At 38.9% G+C, this 12158-nt stretch overlaps 1 pseudogene; it reads left to right on the forward strand.

Moving 5' to 3' along the window:
* Nucleotides 1-545: 545 nt before the first annotated feature.
* LOC110336034 lies at nucleotides 546-1481 on the forward strand (annotated as a pseudogene).
* Nucleotides 1482-12158: the final 10677 nt, after the last annotated feature.

Raw genomic sequence — 12158 nt, forward strand, 5'->3', positions numbered from 1 at the left:
GGATGCCTGCAAATATTAAAGGCATTTATTGTAATGACTTACAACCTGCAGTCCAAATAACTCAACAATAGGCAGTTGTGAATGGGAAGTCCAAGAAAATAGTAGTTGTTCAGCAACATGAGGCTAGTTGTCTCAGTTGGTCTTAGTATAAACTGTAATCCTGAAGAAGTAGGTTCCAGCAGGTGTGCTGGCAAGTAAGTGCAAGCAGGAGAAGAAGAGGGAACCTCTCTGTCTTCCATTATCCTTATGAAGACCTCCAGCAGAAGGTATGCCCCAGATTAAAGATGTTTACCACCATGCCTAGATTTGGAACTACTCAGTTCTTCTAGCTCTAGCTCTAGCTAATCCCTAGCTATGGATCTCTCCATCTGCTCCCATCAGTTCCTGGATGTAGCATCTGTGATGATGAGTACATGAGTAGAAGCCAAGTACCATCCTCAGCTTGGAAAGCATTTCTAAAAAAGGGGTGTTTGGGAGCTGTAAAATAATGACTCAAGGCTATTCCTGTGCTCCACTCCTTCCCCCAAGGGTCTCCTCTATGTGCCATGAATGGCATTGTCCCAGACATAGCAGTCAGTACAAAGAGAGGTTCCAATGAGCTCTTCTCTACTTGTGTCAGCAATGGCCCCTTTATCATGAGCAGCTCGGCCTCAGCAGCCAGTAGAAATGATAGCAAGAAGTTCAAAGATGACAACAGGAGCACAGGAGTTCCTTCCAGAGTTATCCATCCCAGTGATGTCTCTGAGAGTGAGGTCATCTCCCTAGGGCTGCCCTTTGGGAAGTTTGCCATCCTCCTTACGCTGAAGGGGAACAACCAGGCTGTCATTGAAATGAACACAAGGAGGCTGCCAATACTATGGTTAACTATTACATGTTGGTGATGCCAATGCTTCATGGACAGCCCGACTACATCCAGCTTTCCAACCACAAAAAGCTCAAAACCCACCCAGGCACATTTCCAGGCAGCCCTTCAGGCTGGGAACTTCATTCAGTCTGGAAACCTGGCTTTGGCAGCCTCCACTGCTGCTGAGGATGGAAGAATAGCAATGGCAGGCCAGAGCCCAGGGCTTAGGATCATTGTGGAAACCTTTTCTACCCGGTGACCCTGACCGAGCTGCACCAGATCTTCTCTAAGTTTAGCACAGTCCTGAAGATCATCACCAAGAACAACCAGTTCCAGACACTGTTGCAGTGTGATGACCCTGTGACCACCCAGCTTGCCAAGCTGTCCTTGGATGGCCAAAACATCTACAATGCCTGGTGCATCCTGCACATCCACTTCTCCAAGCTCACCAGTCTCAAAGTCAAATACAACAATGTCAAGAGTAGAGATTACACTCGACCTGCCCTGCCCTCCGGAGACAACCAGACCTCACTGGACCAGACCATGGCAGCAGCCCTGCATGATGTCAGCCTCTCATGCAGGAACTGGGTTCCCTCCCAGCTTTGCCAGCCCTCAGGCCACAGGCCTCTGTCCCTAATGTTTGTTTTCTGCCCGCCTCTGACTATGCTCAGTTGCAGGGCTGATCTCTAGGCCTTAATATCCCTCCTGGACACCCATCTCCATCTAGCTTGTTTCTATGGGCGGGGTTGCCTGCACAGTGGTTCAGTGAAAGGAGTGGAAGAGTGTAAATATGTATGATTTTATACCTGTGGGGCTTAGGCAGTGCAGCAGGTTTTTTATGATGACAGATGTATAAAGACTACAGGCTCAGTATTGTTCTGGAGCCAGTCCTGGCTACATCTAACCTATCCCATATGGTATATTTGTGGATGGGTGGCGGGGGTGTGTGTGAAGAAACATTTCCATTAAAGCAGATTTATAAACTTTGCTTTCCCTGAGCCCTTCATTCTGAGCTGTAGGCCAGGCTGAGCCTAGAATCTATAAACACTTGTGTCTTGCAAAAAACAAAGAAACAAAACCAGAATGACTCAAAGTCAAGATCCAGGATTGCAAGTTGACAGCTTGTTTCCTGTTTGAAATGACTCTCCAGATAACTGTTTGCTTGTGAGAGCTATCTCTTGTTATTCTAAAACTCTCTGGATAATTTATATCTTCAGCCCAAGCCTAGTTCTTATCTACATATCAATTCATTCATCTACCCAAGATTCTTGTTTGATTATCCCATACCCTTGATTCTTAGAGACAGCAAGCACATTTCTTATTTATTTTATTAAATATTTTCTTTATTTATATTTCAAATGTTTTCCCCTTTCCTCTTTTCCCCTCTGAAAACCCTCTCCCCCTGCTCACCAACCCACCCATTCCTACTTCCCTCTCCTGGCATTCCCCTATATCAAGCCTTCACAGGACCAAGGGTATCTTCTCCCACTGATGTTCCAACAAGACCATCTTCTGCTATATATGTGTCTGGAGCCATGGGCCCATCTATGTATACTCTTTGGTTGGTAAGTTAGTTTGAGCTCTGGGGGTAAATGTTAGTTCATATTGTTGTTCCTCCTATGGGGCTGCAAACCCCTTTAGCTCCTTAGGTCCTTTTTCTAGCTCCTCCATCAGGGATCCTGTGTTCAGTCCAATGGTTGACTGAGAGCATCCACCTCTATATTTGTCAGGCACTGGCAGAGCCTCTCAGGAGATGGCTGTATCAGGCTCCTATCAGCAAGCACTTCCCAGCATCCACAGTAGTGTCTGAGTTTGGTGACTGTGGGATAGATCCCCAGATGGGACAGTCTCTGGATGGCCTTTCCATCAGTATCCGCTCCACACTTTGTCTCTGTATCTCCTCCCATAGGGTATTTTGTTCCCCCTTCTAAGAAGAACTGAAGTATCCACACTTTGGTCTTCCTTCTTCTTGAGCTTCATTTGGTATATGAATTGTATCTTAGGTATTCTGAACTTCTGGGCTAATACTCACTTATCAGTGAGTGCATACTATGTGTGTTCTTTTGTGATTGGGTCACCTCACTCAAGATGATATTTTCTAGTTCCATCCATTTGCCTAAGAATTTCATAAATTCATTGTTTTTAATATCTGAGTAGTACTCCACTGTGTAAATGTCCCACATTTTCTGTATCCATTCCTCTGTTTTGGGATATCTGTGCTCTTTCAAGCTTCCTGCTATTATAAATAAGACTTCTATGGACATAGTGGAGCATGTATCCTTATTACATGTTGGAACATTTTCTGGGTATATGCCCAGGAGTTGTATAGCTGAGTCCTCAGGTAGTACTAAGTCCAATTTTCTGAGGAACTGCCAAACTGATTTCCAGTGTGGTTGTACCAACTTGCAATCCTACCAGCAATGGAGGAGTGTTCTTCTTTCTCCACATCCTTGCCAGCATCTGCAATCACCTGAGTTTTTGATCCTAGCCTTTCTGATTGGTGTAAGGCATAATGGAATCTTGATTAGAAAAGGATCTTTACCAATCCTACATCTGATCGAGGGCTGATATCTAATATGTATACAAAAAAACTCAAGAAATTAGACTCCAGAGAACCAAATAACCCTATGTAAAAATGGGGTAAAGAACTAGGCAAATAATTCTCAACTGAAGAATAATGAATGGCTGAGAAGTACCTAAAGACATGTTCAAAATTTTTTAAACATTACAAATGAATTCAGAGATCTTTAGGCCTTTGTTAAGCACAGAAAATAAGTTAGCTGGGTAGGGCCCAATCCTGAGATTACCATTCTCACCAAGCTTCTGCCCAATGAACTGGAGAATCTGCCTGCCTTTTTAAAACACAAACAAAAAGCTTATTTGGGTGGGGTCTTGTACTGCAATCACCATTACTTAAATCTCTTTCTGACATGCTGGTTGATAGTATAGCTGCCTCTGTTTTTTTATGCGTGGCAGTGGGTGTGGGGGAAAGAGGGTGTGGGAGAAAACCTGCATCCTGCCAGGGTTCCAGTGCTCTGGGCAGGTGGACACCGAAGACGGCCACATGCTTTCCACCCGGCCCCGGGTGAGTGTCTGGCTGTGGGAAGCCACTGGACCCCAGCTAGGCAGGTGTTGGACAAGGGTTAGTCTTAGGTACCAGGTTCTCAGCCTTGGGCATCCCACAAAGAAGATGCAGTGTTCGTGTCTGAAGTTCCCCTCTAAAATATTTTAAAGCAACAACAAAAGGAAGATTTCAGTCCAATGCACTTGAAAAACACAATAGGATTATCCTGTACAAAATGCTTGAAAACCAAATTTAACAACACATTTAAAAATGTATGCACTATATTGTTGTGAAAGTAAGACATTATTGAAGAGATTTGAGGAAATACCAAAAGACACAAAGAAGGAAGACAGAGATATTATAGCAGTAATCATTAAATACACACACACACACACACACACACACACACACACATTCACACACACACAAACACATACATACATACACACACACACACTACACACACTATAATCCCTTAATTTCTTTCAACAGAAGCAAGAATGTTTCATCCTGTGAAAACTAATGGATGTAATAAAACTGTGATAGTTAGTCTTAATTGTCAGCTTGACAGAGTCTGGAATCATCCAGGCGATGGGCCTATGGGCATGTCTGCAAGTGATTATATTAGCTATATTAATTGATGTGGGAAGACCCATTTTGATTATTCACAGAACTATTCCATGGGAATGGGATCAGGAACTGCAGGGAGAAAAGAAGCTGATCACAATCTTGTTTTTATACAACCCCAGTTTCCATTTAGTGGATGTATTGTCATTAAGAAGGTATGCTTTTAAAATAATTTTTAAGAAGATATAATTAGGAAAAAATCTGTGGAATTCAATGACTCATGCTGCTGCAGGCTATCAATGACTAAGGAAGCATCTGCTACAGTAGTATCAATGACTCCAGACTCATAATAGAGAAGAAGAAACATTGAAAGCTTCTGAAACAACCTCTTCCTCTTTTCCCAAGGGGGGGGGACATTCATGATGGAAAGCCATTGAAACCATAGTCTGTGTGACACCAGGAGAGAATTATAATAAGATAAGGACAATAAACGACGGTAGGTGAATATAGGCTCATTGATTACACCAATTTTAGAATTAGGTGATGGATATTGATGACGAAATAGAAGCATGTATCAGTGAGCAAAAGTGTATGAGGATGATTATAATTTCATATGAACCTAAATACTTTAGTAATAAAATATATTAAATCTCAACATTAAGAAAAGAGAGGGGGAGTGCTGAGATAGACACAGAAAGGTTTTAATCTGATTTCTAAACACATGAAATGGGACCTGGGCATGGCACTCACACATAGAAACAAGTACACACACACACACACACACACACGCACACGCACACGCACATGCACATGCACACACACACACAGGAAGAGAGATAGAAAGCACGAGAGCAAGAGGACCCTTTAGAAATTATTGTTTTTGCACAAATATTTGAAAATATAACAACTTAAAGAGAAATGAAAATGTCTACCATATAAAATGTGTCACAAAGCAATATATATTAATGTCAAAAATTTAAAAACCCTTTGAACTTTCATGAGATTAATAAGAAATCTCATAGTGCTAGGTAAAATCGTCCCTAAAAACTACGGGAAAGATGACTGAAATCTGTGAAGTATATTCAGACAGAAAAAAATTAAGATGAGATTACACTTGCTGTTTTGTCTTCCTGGAGAAAATTTTCCAGATTATGGGGAAGAAAGGACCATTTCACTGGATGTACTGGATGCATAGGAGAGAACGTGCCAATTATCTTCCGCTCATATCAAAATCCTTCCGATTTGTCATCTTCTAAGCACTCAGCTTTCACTCTTTATCATATATTTCTATGTTCTGCATCCCTAGTTTTACCATGAGCTCATATTGGTTTCAGTATTTTCAGGTGTACTACCACATTATCTGATATAATCATTACAAATACAGGAAATTACACAAATGTACAGTTAATTGAAAATTGAGCCTGCATTTATTTTCTTCATCTACCTACATTTTATAATATTTCACAAATAATCATTTTAATGTTTATAATTTTGTTTTTAAGTGTATAGAAAACAATGACCAGTCATATTCAAAGATAAGCAACAAATTAGTTAATTTGTAACAGGACAAAACCATTCTACATGCTGAAAGTAATGCTGCATCTTCTGGCCACATGTTAATTGTAACGTTTAAATTCTTTCCTATCATTGATTAAAGGAGGAGGAGGTGGAGGAAGAGGTGGAGGAGGAGAACTAAACATGTTAAATGTATACAATTATAATCTCTATAAAATTAGTATAATTATGCAAACTATTAAACATGAAGCTACAAGTAATTATAAGCAGACAATATTAATATACTCAATTTTTTTACCAAAAAAGCATCGAATTGTGGTTTGTTTTGTTTATTTTTTAACACTGTGTGTTGGTATGTACAAATATCATAATTAAGACTACTGATTCTGTTTTGGTTGTTTTTATTTGTTTGTTTGTTTGTTTCATATGGAGTCTTTTTTGTGGAACTCAGGCTGACCTTGAGGTCAAAGAAATTCTCCTATTTCAGCTTCTTCAGTGATAGGACTACAGATGAATGCTATCATCCCTGGCTCAAAGCCATCATTATTCAAAAGGGTAATTAGCTATTTTATTTATTCCTTCTTACAATATTTACTATTTAATAGAATCCCCTGAGATTGTTTCTTCCAAGTTTTTGTCACACTATTTTAGAGATTACATTACTGTCATCTTCACTTTAGTTTAATTCATACCCACACCAACTGTGATGTTTATTTGTGGTGTAAATTTTTCCTTTGCTGATATTGTAAATCCTAGAAAGAAGTGTGCTTTCCATCTACCTTCATGTTTGTATAAGTCTTTTAGGTTCTTCCTTTAAAAGCATTCTGCTTATAATCATTCCATCGGTAACAGCTTTATCTGGGCCTATGACTTCCACCGAAAGAATATAGAACAAACATACACTAACTCTTAGCTACATGTGATCTTATTCTTAAGCTGATCTGGAAGGCAGGTCAGCGAAATTCATGTGTATGAGCTATTCTTTTTCTTAAAGAAAAGAGACATATCTGGTCTTCTATCTCAACACACCTAGCTAGGATATGCAAAAACTTGGTACATATTTCATATTTTCACCAATGGACACTGAGTACAGATGATGGCCATGGTGTATCTTCACATAATTCTAAGATGTGTCTATAATAAAGTGTTTTAGAAGAAATGAGTATGATCTGTTTTCTGAAAAAAATCTAATTTCAACTGTATTTATTACTATAATCAAGTCAAGCTCAAAATTATGAACACGTTTTAGACTGGCCAATTATTTCTTTGTAGAGTCTGTACTGTCTTATAGGGTTCTGAGTACCAACCTTACCTACTGCTGCTATATGTCTGTGCCAAAACCCTGAATGGGATTGATAAAATCTTGATGAATATCCATGACAGATTAATCTATCCTTACTTGAGAATCACTAGTTCATTTAATAGCTTTGTGGCAAGAACCCAACACAGTTTACAGTACTTAATAATGCACTTACAGCAAGATCCCCTAATAGATAAATAGGTAATTTTTAAAATGAAAAATCTCACCACTGTCATATGCATTTCCTACCCCAGCCATATTCCAGTCTGTGCTTATCTTAGTTTGTGAAAAATCAATCACCAGCAACAAATGGGTCTTGAAATTCTCTATCTCCTTTAATCACGTGCTTTATTGCTTCAGTTCCTTTAGTGACAGGTTCTGCTAATTACAGCACCACATGCTTTAGCAAGTCCACAGCAGGAATGTGAGTAATATCGATTGGTCAACTTTCTGTGTTACTATGATTATGCTCTTCCACATTATGTCTGTATCAATAGTCTGTAGTGAGGACCAAGAAGCAGAAAACCGATCATTTACGCATTCAGGAGTCTTGTAAGAATACTTTACTGAAAGATTGAGTGATAGATATATAGATAGACAGACAGAGATAGAATCAATAGAAACCCATGGAGGATTCACATACTAATAGTGTATAATAAACCAGTAACAGTAAAACGAATCTATTGGTAATCTTGTGTACTAAAAGTCTGATGCCTTATTCAGCCATCAACACAGAGGCTTTCTTCTGTAGCACACCAGGAACAAATACAGAATCCACAGGATCCACACATAGATAAAAATCTTGGAACACACATCTCAAAATGAGATGTCTCCATCAATTCCTTCTTGAAGCATAGGAAACCCTTCAGCAGGGGATGGAGAAAGAGTTGAGAGACAGGGGGTGGAGGTCATCATTAGAACAAGGTCTTTTGCAACACTGGAGCAAAGCTCACATAAACTCAAAGACCCTGAAGGCCCACAGTCTGATTCAGGACCTCTGAGATATATAGATAGAAGATAGATAGATAGATAGATAGATAGATAGATAGATAGATAGATAGATAGATAGACAGGTAGGTAGTTGTAGATCTAAGGTTTTGTGGTTGGGTTAGTATTTGCTATTTTCTTTTTGTAGCCTGCAGTATACATTGCCATGTCCTAGACACTAAAACAGGAGAGTGAAGTATCGAATCTAGGCACCAGCTTGACCTGTCTATGTTCAGTGAGTTATGTGGGTGTTGGCTTCCTAAAAGGACATGGTTCTTTATGGAGAACTACCCATTGTCTTAGTCACTCACTGAGGTGTTTGGGATCTCCAGGGGATCCTTGTGTAAACAACTCAATTGTTTAATATATTGTCCCAGCATTGGAATTTTCTTCAGAGATAAGATGACCACACAGATCAACCATTTTATTTGAAGGCTTCATTAGGACTGCCTTCCTAAATTATAAGAAGTTTCCAGTGCACTGGGTTTTCATATAGTCCCACAAAACATTTCAATTGCAGCTGTCTCTTCCTCCATTACCACCCTCAATTACATTTCCCCTGTGTCTTCCCACTTGATTGTCTCTCTCTCTCTCTCATTCTGCTTCATGGTTCCTAGGCTAAAGATCTTTGTAAAATGGTTATCGTATTTATATAGATTCATAAAATTAGTATAGTGACAATTACTCATTAACCTGCTCCTTCCCCTATAACCACACAGAGAGACTAAGATTTATGAAAATTGTCTTGAGCCAAATGCTGAGCAATTACTACTCCATTCTCAACCTCCAAACTAGTCAGGCTTCTTCTCAGGCAATATTCCCATATTACTTGTATTTTTCATCCTTTCTTGATCCATCTATCTTCTCCTCTTCTCATCTGCTCCTCTTGGATTCCTTCTTCACTTGATGGCTCTTTTTCCACCCTCTTAGAATCATAAGCCCCACCTTATTCTAAGGTTTAGTATTGGCTCATTGGCTTTGATTGGCAAGACAGAATGAAGGAGGAACGATATTTATACAAACATGAGGCAGGAGGTTCTACGAATAAACATAACAAAATCAGGTCTGGATTGAAGCAAGATATGAGAGCACAGGGATCAGGATTTGAGTAACACAAGGAAAACCTTTACACAGTACATAGATACATTATGCCTACAGATCTTAGCAACATATGCCTTGAGTGTCGATCGTGTAACTACAAAATAGAAATATTTTCTATCCAGCTTTGGTCTCTCTTTAGTGTGATTCCTTCTTGATTTTATATTATTTCTTCTATTTGAAGTAGAAATAATTTTGTAAATGGTATTTTATGAAAGAAATATGTGATGATTATTAGACTTTTCAAGGTTTACAACTGAATTTTCCTTGTAAAAGAATCTTAGACCTACAAATAATGTTTGAAGTGTTGACATCTTGGTTATTCTTGGGTATTGATAAAGTATTTTCCTCTGCGTTGTGAACTGGATATGAATTTTGATTAGCTAAATGCAGAATGGCATAAAAAGTAAGATGCTCACAGAATCAAGGTGAACTGGAGTTTTACAACCTGCTTATGCTGCAGTACACAAGTATGTGGACAGTGAAAAAGTCTGAATGATCTTGCTAAGTAAAGTGAGATGAATGGTATCAATACTGAAACATGAACACTCTATATGGGAGGCCTATGTGCACATGTGTAGCACAACTGGCAGAAGGTGAGACATTTGAGAAGTTGAGGTGGGTAGAAGATACTGAAACCCCTTGATGAATCTATTAAATGAGAATTAGAGCCCTGGTCTTATCCTGTGTCATTGTTCCATGACCACTATGAGACAATACATTTGCTGTGCAGTGCAATATGGCCCCCAAATTACTTTATGCCACATTATTTTGTGTAGTTATACATTTAATACATGTTTATATAACTCTAAATGGTTTGAAATGTCTACATTTATACATCCTTTACACATTGTCAGGTTTTCAAATTCATTATTCTAAACTACCAGTACTTTTGCACTGTCTTGTTTATACCATGATACTTCGATACAGTTGCATTAGTTGATTATATGTCTCTTTCTACAGTATGTTAATTGCTTTTAAAAATAGCTTGAAGCCAATCCATGTAGGAGACAGTATAGAAAGCTACATCGAATTAACCTTCTACAAATTTCCTTTCCCTATAATCCAAGTACATCAGAGACAGAGGTGGTATGGGTCTAATTATAAGCTAAGAAATCAGTCATGTCCAAACTGGTATTTTCTTTAAAATGTTAGTGAATAGTGTGGATTCTGTGAAAACATGAACATATGAAAACCAAAGAAATCGGAGACAGAATTGCAGGCAAGTAGAGACTAAGAAGTGACAGTTGAACCTATCATGGGATCTTGAATGAAATTCTGGAAGGAAAAAAATGAGATAAGAAATTGATGAAATACAAATGAAATGTTTATTTTGAAGGCTTAATCATAAAAACATACCAACCTAAAGCAAGATCATATAACAGGGCAAGATATCAGCGAATAAGAACTATTTGGATTTTTGATATAAAGTCAGGCAAATATTCTTTAAATCCAGAAAAACTCGAAAATGGCGTTAATATTTTGAAATGATCCAATCAAATGAATTTTTTTTAGTTCACTGAAAACACTTCATTTATTTTCAGAAAATGCTTAAATTGTATGTCTGAATTTTCTCTAGGCTCCAACTCCCTCAATTGACTTGCTGCTTTATTCCATATATTCACATGGACCTTCCATATCATTACAGCAAACTGTCAACTGTGGATTGTGTGTCTATGAAGTATCAGGACTCACTAATAACATGAAGGGTAAGGAATTCTTCCTGTCAAGAAATATATATTGAAAACATAGGAGAATAAAGGCAAGAAATAGTCTACTAAAATTCCTTGCACATCTGAAAAACCAAAGTCTATATAATCAAAACTGTGAGAAGCATTTAAAGGCAAGGGAACATGGGAGTAAATAGCAGAAAGTAGAAAGACTAGATAAAGGACACAGCTACTAATACCTTTAGAGTGAGAAAAGCAAACTGTGACCAAAAGTGATGGACAAAAGAGAAGAGGGCAAATTTCCTCTGCCCAGACCTTTCTTTAAAAGGGACAAAGCAAAACACTCTGGAGCTAAGGCAACACAAATGAAATAGTGGTTTATTGAACCAGCAAGCAGATGCTGGGACATCAGGCCTCCTGTCCCCTATCACTGTCATAACTATTGTGGTGAGCCAGAAGAAGAACCAAGCCAAACCCAACCAAAACAAAAGACAATTAATCCACTCTTCTGGGAACAGAAGGCAATGAAGCCTCAAAACACCAAACACCTGCCCTCTACCCAGTTAAAGGAAGAGTCACTGTGAAGTAGAGAAGCAGAGGAGCCTGCAGCAGAATCTGACCTGAACTGAACATACAGAAGAAACAATTCGTGCTAAGACTAAGGAGTGTGAAAGAAAGCAAGTTCCATGGTAAGATGACAATATTTAAGATTACAGAGGCTAATGACACATTAGTGACTTGGTCTTTGAAATATAAGTAGAAGAGATTGAAGGACTGCTCAACAGGCCCCAAAAGGAAACTGGTTAGATGAGATGTAATACAGAGCAACTTACCACTCTGGAAGCAAGAAAACTCAAATTGAACGCATTTCCTCATCTTCCCATGATTACAAGTGAGTCCAAATTTTGTCTAAACTTTCAGCCCTAAAGAAAGTGCCATAGACTAACCAGTACCCCCTGAGTTTGTGTCTCTAGCTGCATATGTAGCAGAAGATGGCCTAATCAGCCATCATTGGGTAGAGAGGCCCCTTGGTCTTGCAAACTTTATATGACCCAGCACAAGGCAAGGCCTGGGCCAAGTAGTGGGAGTGGGTGGGTAGGGGAGCAGAGGTGG

This window comes from Mus pahari, chromosome 18 (assembly GCF_900095145.1).
Source record: "Mus pahari chromosome 18, PAHARI_EIJ_v1.1, whole genome shotgun sequence".
Lineage (NCBI taxonomy): Eukaryota > Metazoa > Chordata > Mammalia > Rodentia > Muridae > Mus > Mus pahari.